We start from the raw sequence: 23,933 nt of genomic DNA, 5'->3' as shown, positions 1-23,933 counted from the left end.
AGACAGCTCATTTCATGGGGCCGCCAAATATGGGCAACTTCACACAAGTCCCTTATAACCCACGAAGACCGAGGTTTAGGGGCACAGACTATCCTGGTTGGTTCCCAACTAATAATTACAACAACAATATGCCCCTGAGGAATCGCTTTGATCCTTTAATGAACTTGGATGAGGTAGACTGACTACCACCCAGGATCAAAGGCATCGCACGTCCCGTATTAAATGGGGCAACGGAAGAAGACCAAGGAATATGCATCAACGATGGTGACCTAGTGCATGTAACCCTTGAGGGCGACAATGCGAATGCTAGACATCCTCAGTTGGGGACTGCTGCTATGCCAAAGGTCAACACAGGCAAGGGTCATGAACAGATTAGGCTACCATTGCTCGATCCAAATACCACTGTCGTAAGAGATGTTTTGGGAATTAATCATGGAATACAAGGGTCTTCATCATCATCATCACTAATATCTCTATTGTCTTGGAACATTTCCGGAATAATAAACAAACTAGAAGATGAGATATGGTTAGATTTTGTGGAAGCTCATGGAATTCTGTGTTTACAAGAGACATGGTCTAGGACCACCTGTGACATTGAGGGCTTTCAATCATTTGCTGTCCCGGCTGTCCCATCTGCATCGGGGAGGGCAAAAGGTGGAATAATGACAGCGTTGTCAACAAAATTAATGGACTACAAAATTTCGACATTGGCAGAGACAAATTGGTATCAAGTGTTGTTACTGGAACATCTTTTCCCTGAAGCAGTGTTACTAATTAACTGGTACTATAACATCTTCAATGGATATGATACCTCAATAATTCAAGATCTGGAGCATGCTTTGGGTAAGGTCCGCAGTAGGCACCCTTCTTCGCCGCTCATCTGGGTTGATGACTTTAATTGTACTCTTTGCATTCATGGAGGATCAAACGTATGTGGTCTAGAGGACCTGAATGCCCAGCCTCTAAACCATTTCAGGCATACACCACAGGGGGATGCCTTGAATAACATTATCATAACCAATGACTTGTGCGTAGTAGATCCCTGGTCTCCCCCAGACACTCTGCATATACCAACTTTTCAGGGCTTGAGGGGAGAAATAAGTACAATTGATTTTGTTGTGGTATCAAGTTCTTTTCTTAAGTATGTGGAAAAGCTGGAGGTGGTGGCAAATCCCACCAGTGATCATAACCCTTTAATACTATCACTCTGGGTTCCAACAAAAGAATCACCAAAGATCTGGGAACAACCCATCAAGTATAATAAAAACCAGGGCGTTACTTTGAAATGGGGGAAGATAAATGTGCCCAAGCTGGAGGATGATATTGTTGTAAATTGTAAAACTGAAATAGAATTATGTTTAGCAGGATCCGACCCTATTAAGGTGATAGAAAGTTTTGAGAAGTTGTGTTGCCATGTAGGTCAGTCCTTAAAAAAGCCTAAAGGGAAGGGAGGCCAAAAGTCCTTTAGATGGTTTGATTCCGTGTGTTCCGCCACACATCGATCATTGAAATCAGCTCTGTCTCAAAAGCCAAGAAATAAAGAGCTTGTAAGGATTAGTAGAAAGGCTTATAGAGATGCTATCATAAAAAGAAAACAGGATCTGAAAGACATGGCTTGGGATGATCTTGAAAAGGCAGCAGAACTGAAAGACAGTAGGCTCTTTTGGGAGGTAATTAATCGTCCCCTTTTTAAGAGTAATAACAATGAAACTATAGTTATGCAGGTTAGCGCTGAACAATGGGTTGAACATTTCAGTAAGATTTTTAATCCTAATTCTTATGCAATAATGCTATCCAATGAGGGGACAGGGGACGTAATGTTGTCACCTCCCTCGGCTTTGACCCTCAGCTCTTCAATCACATTGACTGAGATTGAGGAAGCCCTAGGGAAAGGTGCATCATTAAAAGCTCCAGGCCCAGATGCTGTCCCTCTGGATCTTTTTAAGTCTAATGTTAGTCTGTGGGCACCCATTTTATTGAATGTCTTCAAAGCTGTAGTGGTTGGCCGTATCCCAGGCACATGGAAGGAGGCAACTGTAGTGCCAATCTTTAAGAAAGGTAACAGATCCGATCCACGTTGTTACCGCCCGATTTCTTTAATAGATGCCTCATGCAAAATTCTAGGCAGAGTAATCTTGGCGAGATTAGAAAGCTGGGCAGATACTGTTGGATTGATAGTTGATTCCCAATATGGTTTTAGACGTGGAAAGGGGACAAACGAGCAGTGCCTTAACTTGGCACTAATCATGGGCAAGTACATGAAGGCCAAAAAATCCCCCATACACCTGGCCTTCATGGACTTGACAAGCGCTTTCGATACTGTTTGCAGGAACAAGTTGTGGAGGATGATGAGTGACATGGGCTTTGAGGAACCTCTAGTGACTTTGCTCCGTAGGTTACACGAAGCAACAAATGTGTCCATCAGATTTGGTTCTGGAGGGGAAATAACGAAATCAATACCTTCTACTGAAGGAGTGCGCCAAGGATGCATCTTGGCGCCTTTCCTCTTCTTGGTTTATACAAATGGATTAGAACAGTACCTATTAAATCAGGGCTGTGACTTCCCAAAAATTAATGGTAAAAGCATTCCTATGCTTTCGTATGCGGACGATACTGTCCTAATGACACTGACAGGAAACAGCATGCAAGTGTGTTTAGATGCATTCAACAAATTCATGCTTGATTTAGACCTAAAGGTAAATTTTGAAAAATCCTTTGTGATGTCTTGTGGCCCAAAGGGGTCGTCCATTAGGAAGTTCGTGGTAAACAACCGCATAATTGGGAAAGTAGATAATTTCAACTATCTTGGTAATCTGTTTGATAGTAAACTAAGTTGGACACTGGTAATGAAGGCCCGAGCCCAGAACATGACAAGGGCGATAGAGGGTATCTTCCGCTTCTGTAGTAAATTGGGGCAAAAGCACATCATGCATCTCAGAACCCTTTATACCTCAAAATGCCTATCTGTAGCCACTTACGGGGCAGGGGTGTGGGGGACCGAATCGCCTGCCGCAATACAGGTGGTGGAAAATAACTTTATAAAAAGGGTCTTGTCAGTACCAAAAAGTACCTCAAACAATTTCTGCCATAATGAAATCGGTATGGTTAGCGTTTCCGATACAATCCGCTTGTCCCCTTTGCTGTTATGGGGTAAAATTTGGCAATCTGAAGACCTGCAATTAACCAAAGAAATTATTACCGATTGCATGACTTTAGAAAACTCAAAACAGATCCCCTGGTTGTCCTATGTCTGTAATATGTTGAACAAAATTGCACTTGGTTCCTATTTTTACAACCCTGGAAAAATCGGGGGGAATTACAAGGTGGACATAAAGGCAAAGTATCTAAAGACAGTGAATCAGCCTTCAACGGACAATGTAATGGATATTGGTACTACTCATGCCTGTAAACCCCAACCACAGTTCTATTTAACATTTACCCTTAATGTGCAATGGAGATTCCTTTTAACAAGGTTTAGACTGGAGATTCTCCATTTCTTACTTGCCTTTCCGAAACAAGGGGGCTGGGGTGAGAGACTGCCCTCTTGTCCTTGTAACAATAGGGATAGGCAAAGTACCTTACATCTGGTCCTTTTTTGCTCATTGTACAAAGAGCCAAGACTCCGGTTTATCAAGCCAATCTTGAAGGGAAGGCAACCTTGCACTTATAAGGAAGGGTATGAGTATTTGTCATCACTATCCTCTGTGGGAATCTGCTGTGCAATGTTAAATTTCATTAGGATCTCCCTAAAGATTAGGAAGAATTATGGGTAGCACCACATGTATAGAAATTTTAGAAAAATCTTATAATTGCAAATCCTTTTCTGTATAATTGTAAATCCTTTTCTGTATTTTTATTACCGTTATCATCATGTCTTTTTTAATTGGTATAAATGTGTCTTTTAATTTAGCTCCTCTTCTAAAGGCAAGATGAATTGTATGTTCAATACTTTTATGATTCATTTTATGTATCGAATAAAGTTTTTGAATACGAATACGACTCCCTAAAATGAATGACAACTAAGGAAAATACCACCTAAAACCTGATGTAGGGAATGTAAATCTGACAACCAATTGAAAACTAATCAAAGCACCCTTGACCTGAATGTTGAAATGTAACTAAATTGATCTGATAACAACAGAAACTAACCAAAGCACCCTTAAACTAAATGTGCCTCAACTTCTAGTGATAACTCATGAAATCTATTGATGTGGGGACATGTCTGTGGAATAAAAACAACAAAGGGCCTAAATGAGGCCTACCTACTTCGGTCAACTTAAGAAAGGATTTGGTAAAATCTGACAAATAAACATGACAAAGTGTCCTCAAAGTCTGGGCAACTATTACTAATAGATGTAGGACATAACTTAACTAAAAGACACACCTCCCAGGACAACTTAAAGTCTAAGGTGACCACCCTTGGAACTAATCCCACTGTTCTAATTAAGAGTTGATGAATCAAAGTGAAAGTGTAATAATAGGAAAACAAGGATAACCCCATCTCTACAAAATAGCTGGTGTAGCACTATGCATATCAAGCAAGAAATCAAAGAAAGTTATCTAAGTGTGGTGTATATATTCTTCTACAAGATAATTCAGACATAAATAGTCTGTCCAGAAATCCCTATAGCTAAAATAGCTAAATTATAGACTTAAACTTGGAAAATTGAGTAATAGTAGACCATGCCAAAGTCAATAGGCAAAGGTCATAAGTCATCTAACTCAGGAAACAGTTTGCACCTAATCCCTCTGTATCAATCTGTGGAACACATGTGTGCACCATCATGCAGAACACTGCTTTCCCTTCATTGGCAAAACTGTTTTACAGAAAACAGGAAAACTATAAAATAGGTGAAAGATAAAGAAGTGTAAAGTCAATCTGTATCAATAATGAAATAGCATAGCATGCTAAAATCAAAATATCATGTATCACAGGGCATCAGATTATTAAAGCAGCTCACTAATCACCCTATGACTATCAAATAATATCATTTACATATACTAAAAGGAGTCATTGAACCAAAGGCAAAATCATAAATGTGGCACTGCATCTTTTAAACTGGAAAATCAAAACCATGAACAGGACTGAGAAATTTTGAATTGGGGCCTGTTTGTGGTAATTGCAAAAATGGCATAGTGTCCATCTGAAATAGAAACATGGGAAAAAATGCAAGACTCAAGAATGCAGGCCAAGGAATTACAATTCAGACTCCTTTCGTAAAGAAACATCATTATAACCAAATAAAAATGGGTTCTTTTAGATCATCACTTGCAAAAGTAAATTAATAAAAAAAATTCAAAAATAGAACTATTGGCTTTTTTGTTTAGGAAATCCAGGAATGGTATATGTAGTTTTAACCTGACTGCTGAGGCAGCCAACTGCAGATTATGATATCAATTTGAAAAGTTCAGTCAATATAAAATGTTCTCTTCCATAGTTGGTTTCTCCTTAGGAAAACAGTTCATTCGTGTAGGCCACGATCCTCCATCTTCATCTGTATCCTTTGCCAAGGAAGCACGCCCTCCAATCTGGTCATCAGCCCCAGGCATGTCAGCTTCCGGTCTGGGTCCAGGCTCGGGGGTTTTTGGGGGATGGGGGCACTCGTCCGAAAAAAAAAAACCACATCACTCCAAAATAAGAAAATACACACTCATACAGGGCCCCCACAAAAAACAGCCATCTAAAACGAAAAACAAGTATCATCAATCTTGCAAAAACACATTTTCCATTCAAAAAGCACCCCAATTGCTTTTCATTTCTATTAGAAACCTCCTAATTCATGAAAAGAACTCTTCTAAATCCTAGGAATGATTTAAACAATCTACCTATACCATATTCTTTAAATTTGTTTGGGCAAAATCTAATTTTTTCATACACAGCCAGAAGGGCTGGGGCGGCTAACTACCTCTCACTCCTTTGAGAAACAGCCCCTCCCTCCAGAAAGATGTCCGCGCTCAGAGTTTTGAATCAGCTCCAACCATAACAATCAGGAGACGGGCTACACTGCGATCTAAAATTGAATCACTGCCAAATGCTGATCTCATTGCAGGAGCGAAGCTCCTGCCAAGTTTTTTCTCTACACTGCCTTCCCCTCATCGTGATGTCACCCACAGGGCGCCTCCACCCTTTCAAAACTCTGTGAGCGAAGAACTGCTGAATATTTGCCAAAAATAAAAAAAAAACAAAAGGGCAAGTCTGCCTCAGACGGACGCTCCGAAAAAAGGGCCCCTCCTTTCAAAACCACCATGAGAGCCTGGCTGAGCTATCATTTCAGCCAAGGTCAAAAAACTAATTCTTTCTAACTTGAAACATACTCGTTCTCAGGCTTCAATTGCACCATTATTTCTAACTAATTTAAGCAAATTTAGACATGGTAAAAAGCATCCTAAAAACAGGATTTAATCAAAACATTTTTTGTAACCTAGACACATGCTAGCATTCTCAAATGAGAAGCAAAATAATTCTGTAGAATCTAAGACAAACTATATATCATAATGTACTGTTACTTGCTGAAAAGGAAAACATTAACATAACATTACATGCAGCAACATAGAAAATCACGACACATTTCTTAAAATAACATGTGAAACACCATCAATTTAAACAAGGGGAAAAAAAAAAGTTATACATGTAATTTTGCACTGCATAACCAAGAATTCATAATTTGGCGCACAAGCTTTTCTGTTCTAATTATTAAAAGGGTCAGATTTATTTTTTGCAGATAGCCTTTATTCCTAACTGAGTTGGTTTACTCTCACGCTGGTCTGCTACATATCAGCGCAAAATACAGAATCATGTGCATGTGAACTTTAAACAAAAGGGCAGCTTGCTTAAGGGAAAATAATCACTTATATTTTCTACATGTGCAAAATACACTACAAAGCATTTTTTCAAAAAGCACACGGTTGCATTTCACTGATTAAAGCACATTCTATGATGGGTCTGTATTATTTCCACAACAGGTGAACACTAATTCTAAAATGCTGGTTCGTGTATCTGTCTGCACCATCCGTGCCATGCTGAGAACCCTCTCGCAGTCTGACTGGTTGATTTATAACACTCCGACCTCCGAGTCAGACACATTAAATCATGTGTTCAAAGGCAAACCCACACAAACTCGTGGACGCATTTCAAACAGTATGTTAAATGAACACTGCTTTTTTTTCTTCGTGCAAGATGTTACCCTTCCGCCAGCTAGCTGTCAAAGTACATAGGCGAACCCTGCAACTAATTAAAAAGCCAAATCGAACCATCATTAATCCAAACAGTCACTGACTTTAAGTGTCAGCTCACGTAACAATCTCGCAGCAATCCCTACGGGATACTACATTATGCACGCCAACCGGCCCGTTGGGAAGACTGGTGGCGGAGTGGCGGCTATCATCCGCTCTGAACATACCTTTTCCGAGATCACGATGACCTCTATCCCTAAAACTGAATACCTGGCACTAAAATTTACCTCCCCTAAATCGTCTTTTATTTGTGTCCTCGTATATAGACCCCCTGATTCTATGCCTCTCTTTCCCCAACTCTTCAGCGACGCTATCGCTCAACTAGCAATCAACCACGCTAATATCGTGGTTATCGGTGACTTCAATTATTGGCCATCTGATGTCCACGAAAGCCAATCGTCGGTGGAATTCACAGACCTTCTAAAAGGCATGAATCTCTCCCAACATATTCACACCCCCACCCATCTGAAAGGTCATATCCTCGACCAAGTCTGGACATCAAACCTTGACATCTCACCTCCTTCAGTCTTCCCTTGCTCCTGGTCTGACCACTATTTCATCTCCTTTCACTTACATCTGCACACTTTGTGTTCTCCCCCCGTACTAAGAATATTATGGCTCGCAATTGGAAAAGGGTCAATCTGCCTGATTTTCACGACTCACTGGCTTCTACTGCACCCACGTCGCTGACCTCACTAGAGAATCAGGCTGACAAACTTGATGAATGGCTGCGTCAGGCTAGCGACAAAGCTGCCCCTCTCAAAAGAATTAAAGCTAAGCGCCCCCATGACGCTCAACGTTGGTTTACGGACCAACTTAAAGCGGACAAACTTGCCCTGCGGCAAACTGAACGCCGCTGGCGTCGCCATTACGATCCTCAGCTTAAACTTGTTTACACTGAGACCTTAAAATCTTACAAACAATCAATCTTGGCAGCCAAGACGGCATATTTTTCACAAAAAATCTTGAACTCAAATAACAAAACGAAAGACATCTTCTCAATCGTAAATGAGCTTTCCCTACCAGATAGAGTCACCCCCCAACCTCAGCCGACCCAAACCCTCTGTGATTCGCTCAATTCTTACTTCATAGAAAAAATAACAACAATAAAAAATAATATCCCGACCCCGGCATCTCCTACTTCTCCTCCTCTTCCCCCTACAAACACCAGTACCTTTACTGAGTTCCCACCTATATCTCTACAAGAGTTCGCCTCCCTCCTTCATAAAGTCAGCTCGGGATCCCCCAATGATTGCTGTCCCCCGCAGGTCCTTAAAGAAGCCTTTCTTGCATGCCCAGGTCCCCCTCTAGCATTACTTAACAACTCCCTTGCTACCGGGGAGGTCCCATCCTCTTTCAAGCAAGTTGCAGTCTTACCTATCTAAAGAAACACAATGCAGATCCCACAATACTTAGTAACTACAGACCCATCTCCCTCCTCCCCTACCTAGGAAAGATCCTGGAGACCTACGTTAACCGCTGCTTGAGCTCTTTTATAGAGAAATCCTCCTTCTTAGACCCTCAACAAGCGGGATTCAGACCCCTCCACTCCACCGAGGCGGTCATAGTAGCAGTCATGGACACCCTCAGGAAAGGCGCTGACAAAAACACCTCTCAAGCCCTTGTCCTATTAGATCTCTCGGCGGCATTTGACACGGTCGATCACACCATCTTGATCGTCCGTGTCCCCAACGCCGGTATTCAGGGAGTGGCCCTTGACTGGCTCAGATATTTCCTTCACCAGCGTTCACAGTCCGTTCACCTCTCCACCTTTTCCGCACCCTACACTTCCCTTCCCTGCGGTGTCCCACAGGGCTCTGCACTATCCCCTCTCCTTTTTAATGTGTATCTCCAACCACTTTTAGCCTCCCTCCGCAACTTCCCGGTTACAATTTTCAACTATGCGGACGACCTCCAGTTAATTTTTCCCATAGACTCCCTCCCTTCCTCCTGTATCAACTTCCAATCCACCATGCTGACCATTGCGGAGTGGATGTACCACAGCCACTTAAAGCTGAACCCTACCAAAACTGAGCTCGTCCTGGTAGGAGGACCCAATCACCCATGGAATGCCACCTTCCGGCCTACATCTCTAGGGACAGCACCCACTCCTGTGAGCTCCGTCAAAAGCCTGGGGGTGATCATTTCCGAAGATCTATCAATGAGACCGCATATCAACGCGGTCACTTCTGCCTGCTTCTTCCACCTCAGACGGATCCGTAAGATCAGCAGGTTTCTTACCAAAGAAGCCCTGACCCAAGTTGTCATCGCGCTCATCACCTCCAGGCTCGACTATGCCAACATTCTGTACGCAGGAATTCCTGCATGCCACCTTCACCGACTTCAGCTGGTGCAGAACCAGGCTGCTCGCCTGATTTTCCGCCAGCCCAAACATCAGCACGTCACTCCCCTCCTCCTCAGTCTACATTGGCTCCCTGTTTCTAAACGCTGCACTTTCAAACTGGCATGCACTACCTTCAAGGCCCTTTCGGATGCAGCCCCCATGTTCATCTCTTCGGCCTTGTCCCGTCACATCCCTTCTAGAGCTCTTCGCTCAGCATCACTAAACCTCCTCGAGGTCCCCAGATTCAAAAGAAAAAAGCACGGTGGCCTGAGTTTTTCTGTCCTGGCCCCCTCCACCTGGAACTCCCTACCTCCTTCTCTCTGTCTCTGCCCAAAGTACGACGGTTTCCGCAGACTTTTAAAAACCCTGCTCTTTCAAGCCGCTTATAACTAACCCTCTCACTCTGGATCAACGCTATATGTCAATGAGCACCAAGAAACCGATGGTGATAGTGCGCGTTATAAATAATTTTAATAGAATAATAGTAACAATGCATGTTAAACAGCATGTTGAAATAAATACTGCCGTCTCAATTCAAGATATCAACCCTTTGGCAGCTCAAACACAATCATTCCCCGATGTCTGCAGATACATGGGGAAGTCAAGAACTTATCTCTCCACGTTTTCATTTAACACGTGCGCACATCTTCAAAATATTTTCTCCAAGCATTTTAAAGAGATCCAGCTCTCTCCTGCCTAACGTAATGATAACATGCTATGTACAAGCCATATTCACAAGGCGCTATTCACAAGCCATATTCACAAGTCGCTATTCACAAGCCATATTCACAAGGCGCTACAAGTCATATTCACAAGGCGCTACAAGTCATATTCACAAGGCGCTACAAGCCATATTCACAAGGCGCTCAGCAAGTCATAATAATGACATGCTATTCACAAGCCATATTTACAAGGTACTAATCACAAGAAACTCAATGATAACATGCTCTAGCTGTCATCTGGGTTCCTCTCTCGTCTGTGCCTTGGCTCGTCTCAGATTCTCCCCTGCACTCTTTGGACACGCATCTGCGCTGATCACTCTGCACTGGATTCCTCTCCCTCACGAACTGTCTTCACCTGTCCGCTTCAGTCTAATGATATAGTTTCTGCCGCTCTGATAACTGTTCGCTCCACTAGCTTCTTCACTCTGTCTGATTATCCCAGCTCCAATGTCCAACTCACTCCAGCTGCTCCCACAGACTAATCCGCGATATAACTTCAGTCTCTTCCAAAAGGCATCACTCCAGACTCCAGCTGATCAGAACTCCTTCTGATAAGTAACTACTTCTGACTGCTTTCTTCAGCTCCAAACATCATCTGCCTTCTCTCTCCAGCTCCAAACACCATCTGCTCACAACTGCTTCTGATAACTCCAGCAATCATCTGTCTGCTCTCTCTCTGGTTCCAACTCACTGACTTCTCTCTCTCCAAGAACCGACTGACCTCTCTCTGTTCCAAAAACCAACTCACTTCTCTCTGTTCCAAACACCAACTGACTGCTCCACCTCTTCTGCGCTTCACTAATATGGAATGCTCTCTCCTCATGGAAAGTTCCAGTCATCAGCCTGCCGCCCATCAGATCCCTGCACCACTCTGCGTCAAGGACACACACCCAGCCGGCCGGCCTTTTGTGGTGTCTTCGACACAAAGAATAATACAGTCTACCGATAAGGGCCGGCCCAGGCCAGTTCTCTCCAAGTGAACAACACCTCATAACTAAAACATCACCTTCACCCTGCAAGCATCTCAGTCTGCAGGGACAGAAAGCAAAATGGAGTCTCTCTGGTTCTGGGCCTTGTAGGCCTGAAAAGGATGAAATAATACTTAGCTCTGTCAGAGTACATACACAAACCATACCAATATGTCAGGACTACAGGATCCACCCTCTAATATAGGTAGGATAATGAAAGGACACATAATTATGTCAAAGCCAATAGGCAATAGATGGATTAGAGTCAAGAATAAGGGATCTATCATCATATAAAGCTGCTATCCTCTAGTTTATGCTTCTAGGTCTGAAAAGAGGCCTAAAAGGACCAAAACAAGCTAAGAATAAGGATCTAGGATGGTAGCAAGCTTAAAGTCACCATCACTCAGAATTAGAGCCAAATACACGGTCACTACAGCGTGTTGCTATTTTTATTAATTGTATGAAAGCTTTCAAAATAAGTGGGGGATACAGGGCACTGCTTGTACGTGCCCCATCCTGCCGTTACTTTAATTTTTAGCTCTCTGCCTGACGTGAGCAGCGTATGGCTCGTATACGACAACAGTGACATCATACTCAGGATGCTGCGAAGGCCGAGTGGTTAAGGCGTTGGACTTGAAATCCAATGGGGTTTCCCTGCATAGGTTTGAATCCTGCTTGCAGCGACGTGAGATTTTGCAAGAACACCATTTGATTTAGTTAAGTAAATGTTCACAGCTCGTACGCAATCCTCAACAAGTCACAGAGTTAAACGGCAAAAACTCAAACTAGGTGTAAACATTGAGACAATTTCCACACCCAGGAAGTGTTTTAGAGAGCAGGTGGCTCGGAAGGGTTCGTAGTCTGGACCTGTCCTGCATGATCTAGACAAGTCACGAAAAGAGTAATTATTTTTTTTATGAAGCGTGTCTTGTTTAGGCTTTTGGACTCTTTCTTAGTACACTTAAGGGCCCGTTACCACCGCCGTAATATAGGGAAAAGAGGGTAGAAATGCACAGTGATTGATTACCGCTCATCTGTGCCCTGTCACTCACTTTGAGTGATGCGTGTTGCTATTTTTATTAATTGTATGAAAGCATTCAAAATAAGTGGGGGATAGCGGGCACTGCTGGTACGTGCCCCGTCCTGCCGTTACTTTAATTTTTAGGTCTCGGCCTGACGTGAGCAGCGTATGGCTCGTATACGACAACAGTGACATCATACTCACGCAACTGTGATGGCGGAGTGTTTAAGGCGTTGGACTTGAAATCCAATGTGGTTTCCCTGCGTAGGTTCGAATCCTGCTTGCAGCGTCATGAGATTTTGCATGAACACCATTTGATTTAGTTAAGTAAATGTTCACTTCTCGTACGCAATCCTCATCAAGTCACAGAGTTAAATGGCAAAAACTCAAACTAGATGTAAACATAGAAACAATTTCCACACCCAGGAAGTGTTTTAGAGAGCTGGTGGCTCGGAAGGGTTCGTAGTCTGGACCTGTCCTGCCTGATCTAGACAAGTCACGAAAAGAGGTATTTTTTTAGGAAGCGTGTCTAGTTTAGGCTTTTGGACTCTTTCTGAGTACACTTAAGGGCCCGTTGCCACCGCCGTAATATAGGGAAAAGTGGGTAGAAATATGCTGTGATTGATTACCGCTCATCTGTGCCCTGTCACTCTATTTGTGTGATGCATGTTGCTATTTTATTAATTGTATGAAAGCAGGCAAATAAGTGAGGGCAACATGGCACTGCTGGTACCTGCCCCGTCCTTCCGTTACTTTATTTTTTAGGTCTCGGCCTGATGTGAGCAGCGCATGGCTCGTATACGACAACAGTGACATCATACTGATGGAGCTGCGATGGCCGAGTTGTTAAGGTGTTGGTATTGAAATCCAATGGGGTTTGCCTGCGCAGGTTCGAATCCTGCTTGCAGCATAGTGTGATTTTGCATGAACACCATTTGGTTTAGTTAAGGAAATGTTCACTTCTCGTTACGCAATCCTCATCAAGTCACAGAGTTAAATCGCAAAAACTCAAACTAAATGTAAACATTAAGACAATTCCCACCCTCAAGAAGTGTTTTAGAGAGCAGGTGGTAGGGAAGGGTTGGTAGTACGGACCTGTCCTGCCTGATCTTGACGAGTCACGAAAAGAGAATTGTTTTTATGTAGCGTGTCTTGTTTAGGCTTTTGGATTCTTTCTGAGTACACTTAAGGGCCCGGTCCCAGCGCTGTAATATAGGGAAAAGTGGGTAGAAATGTGCAGTGATTGATTACCGCTCATCTCTGCCCTGTCACTCACTTTGAGTGATGCGTGTTGCTATTTTTATTAATTGCATGAAAGCATGCAAAATAAGTGGGGGAAACAGGGCACTGCTGGTACTTGCCCCGCCCTGCCGTTACTTTAATTTTTAGGTCTCGGCCTGACGTGAGCAGCGCATCGCACATATACGACAACAGTGATATCACACACACAGAGTTGCGATGGCCGAGTGGTTAAGGCGTTAGACTTGAAATCCAATGGGGTTTTCCCGCGTAGGTTCGAATTCTGCTTGCAGCGTCATGAGATTTTGCATGAACACCATTTGGTTTACTTAAGTAAATGTTCACTTCTCGTTACGCAATCCTCATCAAGTCACAGAGTTAAACGGCAAAAACTCAAACTAGATGTAAACATTGAGACAATTTCCGCACCCAGGAAGTGTTTTAGAGAGCAGGTGGCTCGGAAGGATTCGTAGTCTGTACCTGTCCTGCCTGATCTGGACAAGTCATGAAAAGAGTACTTTTTTTTATGAAGTGTGTCTTGTTTAAGCTTTTGGACTCTTTCTGAGTACACTTAAGGGCCCGTTGCCACCGCCGTAATATAGGGAAAAGAGGGTAGAAATGTGCAGTGATTGATTATCGCTAATCTGTGCCCTGTCACTCACTTTGAGTTATGGGTATTGCTATTTTTATTAATTGTATGAAAGCATGCGAAATAAGTGAAGACAACAGGGCACTGCTGGTACGTGCCCCGTTCTGCCGTTACTTTAATTTTTAGGTCTCGGCCTGACGTGAGCAGCGCATGGCTCATATAGGACAACAGTGATATCATACACACGGAGTTGCGATGGCCGAGTGGTTAAGGCGTTAGACTTAAAATCCAATGGGGTTTTCCCGCGTAGGTTCGAATTCTGCTTGCAGCGTCATGAGATTTTGCCTGAACACCATTTGGTTTAGTTAAGTAAATGTTCACTTCTCGTTACGTAATCCTCATCAAGTCACAGAGTTAAACGGCAAAAACTCAAACTAGATGTAAACATTGAGACAATTTCCACACCCAGGAAGTGTTTTAGAGAGTAGGTGGCTCGGAAGGGTCCGTAGTCTGGACCTGTCCTGCCTGATCTAGACAAGTCATGAAAAGAGAACTTTTTTTATGAAGCGTGTCTTGTATAAGCTTTTGGACTCTTTCTGAGTACACTTAAGGGCCCCTTGCCACCGCCGTAATATAGGGAAAAGAGGGTAGTAATGTGCAGTGATTGATTACCGCTCATCTGTGCCCTGTCACTCACTTTGAGTTATGCGTATGGCTATTTTTATTAATTGTATGAAAGCATGCGAAATAAGTGAAGACAACAGGGCACTGCTGGTACGTGCCCCATTCTTCCGTTACTTTATTTTTTAGGTCTCGGCATGATGTGAGTAGCGCATGGCTCGTATATGACAACTGTGACAACATACTCACGCAGCTGCAATGGCCGAGTGGTTAAGGCGTTGGACTTTAAATCCAATGGAGTTTCCCCGTGTAGGTTCGAATCCTGCTTGCAGTGTCATGAGATTTTGCATGAACACCATTTGGTTTAGTTAAGTAAATGTTCACTTCTCGTTACGCAATCCTCATCAAGTCACAGAGTTAAACGGCAAAAACTCAAACTAGATGTAAACATTGAGACAATTTCCTCACCCAGGAAGTGTTTTAGAGAGCAGGTGGCTCGGAAGGGTTCATAGTCTGGACCTGTCCTGCCTGATCTAGACAAGTCATGAAAAGAGTACTTTTTTTATGAAGCGTGTCTTGTTTAAGCTTTTGGACTCTTTCTGAGTACATTTAAGGGCCCGTTGCTACCGCCGTAATATAGGGAAAAGTGGGTAGAAATATGCAGTGATTGATTACCGCTCATATGTGCCCTTTCACTCACTTTGAGTGATGCGTGTTGCTATTTTTATTAATTGTATGAAAGCATGCAGAATAACTGAGGACAACAGGGCACTGCTGGTACGTGCCCCGTCCTGCCGTTACTTTAATTTCTAGGTCTCGGCCTGACGTGAGCAGCGCATGGCTCACATACGACAACAGTGATATCATACACATGGAGCTGCGATGGCCGAGTGGTTAGGGCGTTAGACTTGAAATCCAATTGGGTTTTCCCGAGTAGGTTTGAATCCTGCTTGCAGCGTCATGAGTTTTTGCATGAATACCATTTGGTTTAGTTAAGTAAATGTCCACTTCTGGTTACGCAATCCTCATCAAGTCACAGAGTTAAATGGCAAAAACTCAAACTAGATGTAAACAATGAAACAATTTCCACACCCAGGAAGTGTTTTAGAGAGCAGGTGGCTTGGAAGGGTTCGTAGTCTGGACCTGTCCTGCCTGATCTAGACAAGTCATGAACAGAGTACTTTTTTTATGAAGCGTGTCTTGTTTAGTCTTTTGGACTCTTTCTGAGTACACTCAAGGGCCCGTTGCCACCGCCGTAATATAGGGAAAAGAGGGTAGAAATGCGCAGTGATTGATTACCGCTCATATGTGCCCTGACACTCACTTTGAGTGATGCGTGTTGCTATTTTTATTAATTGTATGAAAGCATTCAAAATAAGTGGGGGATACAGGGCACTGCTTGTACGTGCCCCGTCCTGCCGTTACTTTAATTGTTAGGTCTCGGCCTGACGTGAGCAGCTCATGGCTCATATACGACAACAGTGATATCATACACACGGAGGTGCGATTGCCGAGTGGTTAAGGCGTTAGACTTGCAATCCAATGGGGTTCCCCTGCGCAGGTTCGAATCCTGCTTGCAGCATAGAGTGATTTTGCATGAACACCATTTGGTTTAGTTAAGGAAATGTTCACTTCTCGTTACGCAATCCTCATCAAGTCACAGAGTTAAATAGCAAAAACTCTAACTAAATGTAAACATTAAGACAATTCCCATACTCAGGAAGTGTTTTAGAGAGCAGGTGGTAGGGAAGGGTTGGTAGTACGGACCTGTCCTGGCTGATCTTGACGAGTCACGAAAAGAGAATTTTTTTTATGTAGCGTGTCTTGTTTAGGCTTTTGGATTCTTTCTGAGTACACTTAAGGGCCCGGTCCCAGCGCTGTAATATAGGGAAAAGAGAATAGAAATGCGCACTGATTGATTACCGCTCATCTCTGCCCTGTCACTCACTTTGAGTGATGCGTGTTGCTATTTTTATTAATTGTATGAAAGCATGCAAAATAAGTGGGGAAAACAGGGCACTGCTGGTACGTGCCCCGTCCTGCCGTTACTTTAATTGTTAGGTCTCGGCCTGACGTGAGCAGCTCATGGCTCATATACGACAACAGTGATATCATACACACGGAGGTGCGATTGCCGAGTGGTTAAGGCGTTAGACTTGCAATCCAATGGGGTTTCCTCGAGTAGGTTTGAATCCATCTTGCAGCGTTGTCTGATTTTGCATGAACGCCATTTGGTTTAGTTAAGGAAATGTTCACTTTTCGTTATGCAACCCTCATCAATTCACAGAGTTAAACGGCAAAAACTCAAACTAGATGTAAACATTGAGATACTTTCCACACCCAGGAAGTGTTTCAGAGAGCAGGTGGCTCGGAAGGGTTCGTAGTCTGGACCTGTCCTGCATGATCTAGACAAGTCACGAAAAGAGTAATTATTTTTTTTATGAAGCATGTCTTGTTTAGGCTTTTCGACTCTTTCTGAGTACACTTAAGGGCCCGTTGCCACCGCCGTAATATAGGGAAAAGAGGGTAGAAATGTGCAGTGATTGATTACCGCTCATCTGTGCCCTGTCACTGACTTTGAGTGATGCGTGTTGCTATTTATATTAATTGTATGAAAGCATGCGAAATAAGTGTAGACAACAGGGCACTGCTGGTACGTGCCCCGTCCTGCCGTTACTTTAATTTTTAGGTCTCGGCCTGACGTGAGCAGGGAATGGCTCACATAAGACAACAGTGATACCATACGCATGGAGCTGCGATAACCGAGTGGTTAAGGCGTTAGACTTGAAATCCAATGGGGTTTCCCCGAGTAGGTTTGAATCCTGCTTGCAGCGTCATGAGTTTTTGCATGAATACCATTTGGTTTAGTTAAGTAAATGTCCACTTCTCGTTCCGCAATCCTCATCAACTCACAGAGTTAAATGGCAAAAACTCAAACTAGATGTAAACAATGAAACAATTTCCACACCCAGGAAGTGTTTTAGAGAGCAGGTGGCTTGGAAGGGTTCGTAGTCTGGACCTGTCCTGCCTCATCTAGACAAGTCATGAAAAGAGTACTTTTTTTATGAAGCGTGTCTTGTTTAGGCTTTTGGACTCTTTCTGAGTACACTCAAGGGCCCGTTGCCACCGCCGTAATATAGGGAAAAGAGGGTAGAAATGCGCAGTGATTGATTACCACTCATCTGTGCCCTGACACTCACTTTGAGTGATGCGTGTTGCTATTTTTATTAATTGTATGAAAGCATTCAAAATAAGTGGGGGATACAGCGCACTGCTTGTACGTGCCCCGTCCTGCTGTTACTTTAATTATTAGGTCTCGGCCTGCCGTGAGCAGCGTATGGCTCGTATACGACAACAGTGACATCATGCTCAGGGTGCTGCGTTGGCCGAGTGGTTAAGGTGTTGGACTTGAAATCCAATGGGGTTTCTCTGTGCAGGTTCGAATCCTGCTTGCAGCGTCGTGAGATTTTGCATGAACACCATTTGGTTTAGTTAAGTAAATGTTCACTTCTCGTTACGCAATCCTCATCAAGTCACAGAGTTAAACAGCAAAAACTGAAACTAGATGTAAACATTGAGACAATTTCCACACCCAGGAAGTGTTTAAGAGAGCAGGTGGCTCTGAAGGGTTCGTAGTCTGGACCTGTCCTGCCTGATCTAGACAAGTCATGAAAAGAGTGCCTTTTTTTATGAAGCGTGTCTTGTTTAAGCTTTTGGACTCTTTCTGAGTACACTTAAGGGCCCGTTGCCACCGCCGTAATATAGGGAAAAGAGGGTAGAAATGTGCCGTGATTGATTACCGCTCATCTGTGCACTGTCACTCACTTTGAGTGATGCGTGTTGCTATTTTTATTAATTGTATGAAAACATGCGAAATAAGTGAGGACAACAGGGCACTGCTGGTACGTGCCCCGTCCTTCCGTTACTTTATTTTTTAGGTCTCGGCCTGACGTGAGCAGCGCATGTCTCGTATACGACAACAGTGACATTATACTGATGGAGGTGCGATGGCGGAGTTGTTAAGGCGTTGGACTTGAAGTCCAATGGGGTTACCCTGCGCAGGTTCGAATCCTGCTTGCAGCATAGAGTGATTTTGCATGAACACCATTTGGTTTAGTTAAGGAAATGTTCACTTCTCGTTACGCAATCCTCATCAAGTCACAGAGTTAAATAGCAAAAACTCAAACTAAATGTAAACATTAAGACAATTCCCATACTCAGGAAGTGTTTTAGAGAGCAGGTGGTAGGGAAGGGTTGGTAGTACGGACCTGTCCTGCCTGATCTTGACGAGTCACGAAAAGAGAATTTTTTTTATGTAGCGTGTCTTGTTTAGGCTTTTGGATTCTTTCTGAGTACACTTAAGGGCCCGGTCCCAGCGCTGTAATATAGGGAAAAGAGGGTAGAAATGCGCACTGATTGATTACCGCTCATCTCTGCCCTGTCACTCACTTTGAGTGATGCGTGTTGCTATTTTTATTAATTGTATGAAAGCATGCAAAATAAGTGGGGGAAACAGGGCACTGCTGGTACGTGCCCCGTCCTGCCGTTACTTTAATTGTTAGGTCTCGGCCTGACGTGAGCAGCGCATGGCTCATATACGACAACAGTGATATCATACACACGGAGGTGCGATTGCCGAGTGGTTAAGGCGATAGACTTGCAATCCAATGGGGTTTCCTCGAGTAGGTTTGAATCCGTCTTGCAGCGTTGTCTGATTTTGCATGAATGCCATTTGGTTTAGTTAAGGAAATGTTCACTTTTCGTTATGCAACCCTCATCAATTCACAGAGTTAAACGGCAAAAACTCAAACTAGATGTAAACATTGAGACAATTTCCACACCCAGGAAGTGTTTTAGAGAGCAGGTGGCTCGGAAGGGTTCGTAGTCTGGACCTGTCCTGCATGATCTAGACAAGTCACGAAAAGAGTAATTATTTTTTTTATGAAGCGTGTCTTGTTTAGGCTTTTCGACTCTTTCTGAGTACACTTAAGGGCCCGTTGCCACCGCCCTAATATAGGGAAAAGAGGGTAGAAATGTGCAGTGATTGATTACCGCTCATCTGTGCCCTGTCACTGACATTGAGTGATGCGTGTTGCTATTTATATTAATTGTATGAAAGCATGCGAAATAAGTGAAGACAACAGGGCACTGCTGGTACGTGCCCCGTCCTGCCGTTACTTTAATTTTTAGGTCTCGGCCTGACGTGAGCAGGGAATGGCTCACATAAGACAACAGTGATACCATACACATGGAGCTGCGATAACCGAGTGGTTAAGGCGTTAGACTTGAAATCCAATGGGGTTTCCCCGAGTAGGTTTGAATCCTGCTTGCAGCGTCATGAGTTTTTGCATGAATACCATTTGGTTTAGTTAAGTAAATGTCCACTTCTCGTTCCGCAATCCTCATCAACTCACAGAGTTAAATGGCAAAATCTCAAACTAGATGTAAACAATGAAACAATTTCCACACCCAGGAAGTGTTTTAGAGAGCAGGTGGCTTGGAAGGGTTCGTAGTCTGGACCTGTCCTGCCTCATCTAGACAAGTCATGAAAAGAGTACTTTTTTTATGAAGTGTGTCTTGTTTAGGCTTTTGGACTCTTTCTGAGTACACTCAAGGGCCCGTTGCCACCGCCGTAATATAGGGAAAAGAGGGTAGAAATGCGCAGTGATTGATTACCACTCATCTGTGCCCTGATACTCACTTTGAGTGATGCGTGTTGCTATTTTTATTAATTGTATGAAAGCATTCAAAATAAGTGGGGGATACAGGGCACTGCTTGTACGTGCCCCGTCCTGCCGTTACTTTAATTTTTAGGTCTCGGCCTGCCGTGAGCAGCGTATGGCTCGTATACGACAACAGTGACATCATGCTCAGGGTGCTGCGATGGCCGAGTGGTTAAGGTGTTGGACTTGAAATCCAATGGGGTTTCTCTGTGCAGGTTCGAATCCTGCTTGCAGCGTCGTGAGATTTTGCATGAACACCATTTGGTTTAGTTAAGTAAATATTCACTTCTCGTTACGCAATCCTCATCAAGTCACAGAGTTAAACAGCAAAAACTGAAACTAGATGTAAACATTGAGACAATTTCCACACCCAGGAAGTGTTTTAGAGAGCAGGTGGCTCTGAAGGGTTCGTAGTCTGGACCTGTCCTGCCTGATCTAGACAAGTCATGAAAAGAGTGCCTTTTTTTATGAAGCGTGTCTTGTTTAAGCTTTTGGACTCTTCCTGAGTACACTTAAGGGCCCGTTGCCACCGCCTTAATATAGGGAAAAGAGGGTAGAAATGTGCCGTGATTGATTACCGCTCATCTGTGCACTGGCACTCACTTTGAGTGATGCGTGTTGCTATTTTTATTAATTGTATAAAAACATGCGAAATAAGTGAGGACAACAGGGCACTGCTGGTACGTGCCCCGTCCTTCCGTTACTTTATTTTTTAGGTCTCGGCCTGACGTGAGCTGCGCATGTCTCGTATACGACAACAGTGACATCATACTGATGGAGCTGCGATGGCGGAGTTGTTAAGGCGTTGGACTTGAAATCCAATGGGGTTTCCCTGCGCAGGTTCGAATCCTGCTTGCAGCATAGAGTGATTTTGCATGAACACCATTTGGTTTAGTTAAGGAAATGTTCACTTCTCGTTACGCAATCCTCATCAAGTCACAGAGTTAAATGGCAAAAACTCAAACTAGATGTAAACATTGAGACAATTTCCACACCCAGGAAGTGTTTTAGAGAGCAGGTGGCTCGGAAGGGTTCGTAGTCTGGACCTGTCCTGCATGATCTAGACAAGTCACGAAAAGAGTAATTATTTTTTTTATGAAGTGTGTCTTGTTTAGGCTTTTCGACTCTTTCTGAGTACACTTAAGGGCCCGTTGCCACCGCCGTAATATAGGGAAAAGAGGGTAGAAATGTGCAGTGATTGATTACCGCTCATCTGTGCCCTGTCACTGACTTTGAGTGATGTGTGTTGCTATTTATATTAATTGTATGAAAGCATGCGAAATAAGTGAAGACAACAGGGCACTGCTGGTACGTGCCCCGTCCTGCCGTTACTTCAACTTTTTAGGTCTCGGCCTGACGTGAGCAGGGAATGGCTCACATAAGACAACAGTGATACCATACACATGGAGCTGCGATAACCGAGTGGTTAAGGCGTTAGACTTGAAATCCAATGGGGTATCCCCGAGTAGGTTTGAATCCTGCTTGCAGCGTCATGAGTTTTTGCATGAATACCATTTGGTTTAGTTAAGTAAATGTCCACTTCTCGTTCCGCAATCCTCATCAACTCACAGAATTAAATGGCAAAAACTCAAACTAGATGTAAACAATGAAACAATTTCCACACCCAGGAAGTGTTTTAGAGAGCAGGTGGCTTGGAAGGGTTCGTAGTCTGGACCTGTCCTGCCTCATCTAGACAAGTCATGAAAAGAGTACTTTTTTTATGAAGCGTGTCTTGTTTAGGCTTTTGGACTCTTTCTGAGTACACTCAAGGGCCCGTTGCCACCGCCGTAATATAGGGAAAAGAGGGTAGAAATGCGCAGTGATTGATTACCACTCATCGGTGCCCTGACACTCACTTTGAGTGATGCGTGTTGCTATTTTTATTAATTGTATGAAAGCATTCAAAATAAGTGGGGGATACAGGGCACTGCTTGTACGTGCCCCATCCTGCCGTTACTTTAATTTTTAGGTCTCGGCCTGCCGTGAGCAGCATATGGCTCGTATACGACAACAGTGACATCATGCTCAGGGTGCTGCGATGGCCGAGTGGTTAAGGTGTTGGACTTGAAATCCAATGGGGTTTCTCTGTGCAGGTTCGAATCCTGCTTGCAGCGTCGTGCGATTTTGCATGAACACCATTTGGTTTAGTTAAGTAAATGTTCACTTCTCGTTACGCAATCCTCATCAAGTCACAGAGTTAAACAGCAAAAACTGAAACTAGATGTAAACATTGAGACAATTTCCACACCCAGGAAGTGTTTTAGAGAGCAGGTGGCTCTGAAGGGTTCGTAGTCTGGACCTGTCCTGCCTGATCTAGACATGCCATGAAAAGAGTGCCTTTTTTTATGAAGCGTGTCTTGTTTAAGCTTTTGGACTCTTTCTGAGTACACTTAAGGGCCCGTTGCCACCGCCGTAATATAGGGAAAAGAGGGTAGAAATGTGCCGTGATTGATTACCGCTCATCTGTGCACTGTCACTCACTTTGAGTGATGCGTGTTGCTATTTTTATTAATTGAATGAAAACATGCGAAATAAGTGAGGACAACAGGGCACTGCTGGTACGTGCCCCGTCCTGCCGTTACTTTAATTTTTTTGTCTCGGCCTGACGTGAGCAGCACATGGCTCACATACGACAACAGTGATATTATACACATGGAGCTGCGATGGCCGAGTGGTTAAGGCGTTAGACTTTAAATCCAATGGGGTTTCCCCGAGTAGGTTTGAATCCTGCTTGCAGCGTCATGAGTTTTTGCATGAATACCATTTGGTTTAGTTAAGTAAATGTCCACTTCTCGTTGCGCAATCCTCATAAAGTCACAGAGTTAAATGGCAAAAACTCAAACTAGATGTAAACATTGAAACAATTTCCACACCTAGAAAGTGTCTTAGAGAGCAGGTGGCTTGGAAGAGTTCGTAGTCTGGACCTGTCCTGCCTGATCTAGACAAGTCATGAAAAGAGTACTTTTTTTATGAAGCGTGTCTTGTTTAGGCTTTTGGACTCTTTCTGAGTACACTCATGGGCCCGTTGCCACCGCCGTAATATAGGGAAAAGATGGTAGAAATGTGCAGTGATTGATTACCGCTCATCTGTGCCCTGACACTCACTTTGAGTGATGCGTGTTGCTATTTTTATTAATTGTATGAAAGCATTCAAAATAAGTGGGGGATACAGGGCACTGCTTGTACGTGCCCCGTCCTGCCGTTACTTTAATTTGTAGGTCTTGGCCTGACGTGAGCAGCGTATGGCTCGTATACGACAACAGTGACATTATGCTCGGGTTGCTGCGATGGCCGAGTGGTTAAGGTGTTGGACTTTAAATCCAATGGGGTTTCCCTGCGCAGGTTCGAATCCTGCTTGCAGCGTCGTGAGATTTTGCATGAACACCATTTGGTTTATGTGAGAAGTTGGCCTGATATGTAGTGTTTCCAATTCTGGAACCACTTTGTATCAGTCCAAACAATCCCTTATGGTG

The 23,933-nt window shown here is 43.6% G+C and overlaps 4 non-coding genes across 4 annotated transcripts; all 4 read left to right on the top strand.

Moving 5' to 3' along the window:
• The first annotated feature begins 14,365 nt into the window (after positions 1-14,365).
• Positions 14,366-14,447, top strand: TRNAL-UAA (transfer RNA leucine (anticodon UAA)). Its single transcript has one exon. It is a non-coding gene; the product is annotated as a tRNA-Leu (tRNA).
• A 1,790-nt stretch (positions 14,448-16,237) lies between these two features.
• TRNAA-UGC (transfer RNA alanine (anticodon UGC)) lies at positions 16,238-16,319 on the top strand. Its single transcript has one exon. It is a non-coding gene; the product is annotated as a tRNA-Ala (tRNA).
• A 4,295-nt stretch (positions 16,320-20,614) lies between these two features.
• Positions 20,615-20,696, top strand: TRNAS-UGA (transfer RNA serine (anticodon UGA)). The gene has a single exon. It is a non-coding gene; the product is annotated as a tRNA-Ser (tRNA).
• A 1,796-nt stretch (positions 20,697-22,492) lies between these two features.
• Positions 22,493-22,574, top strand: TRNAS-UGA (transfer RNA serine (anticodon UGA)). Its single transcript has one exon. It is a non-coding gene; the product is annotated as a tRNA-Ser (tRNA).
• The last annotated feature ends 1,359 nt before the right edge of the window (positions 22,575-23,933 follow it).

This window comes from Lissotriton vulgaris, chromosome 11 (genome assembly GCF_964263255.1).
Source record: "Lissotriton vulgaris chromosome 11, aLisVul1.2, whole genome shotgun sequence".
In the NCBI taxonomy this organism is placed as follows: Eukaryota; Metazoa; Chordata; class Amphibia; order Caudata; family Salamandridae; genus Lissotriton; species Lissotriton vulgaris.
The sequence above is the reverse complement of the archived record's forward strand: the minus strand, read 5'-3'. Positions and strand labels throughout refer to the sequence as shown.